Raw genomic sequence first — 555 nt, forward strand, 5'->3', positions numbered from 1 at the left:
CACAGCAAAACAGGATATAGCTTAAAAGATTATCATATTGTAATGATTTATTTGCAAGGTTTGAAAGTTGCTTGATCGCGAGCACCTAATCTAAGGTTTCTAGATTTCCTAGAAAATCTTAGATAATCAGAAAATTATTTTTGATGATTGAGGTATACTGTGTGTATATAATTTACTAGTGATGATAATTTATACTTCTTTCTATTCCGCAGAGTTGCCTAGTTAATTCCGGGTTTTGTCCAACAGTGGAACCAAATGTAATAAAATGCATAAACAATCTTACTTTTCATATACATACAAATGCAGAAAAAAAAATTCAACCCTTAAAATTGTGTATGTTAATCAGTCTGCACTCTAGTTATTATTTTGAAATTCTCAATATGAAGAGTTATGTTAACACAGAAATGTTTTCAGTTCAAGAAGCCAGCTCGTCTAAACAATCGTGCTTTTGTGAAACATACGTTAACGTGTTTACATAGTTTATCAAAACACTTTCGGTCGTTCGGATTAACAAAAAAAAAAAAAGCTATCCATGCTTCCACAACGAATACACCA

Source organism: Penaeus monodon, chromosome 22 (genome assembly GCF_015228065.2).
Source record: "Penaeus monodon isolate SGIC_2016 chromosome 22, NSTDA_Pmon_1, whole genome shotgun sequence".
Lineage (NCBI taxonomy): Eukaryota > Metazoa > Arthropoda > Malacostraca > Decapoda > Penaeidae > Penaeus > Penaeus monodon.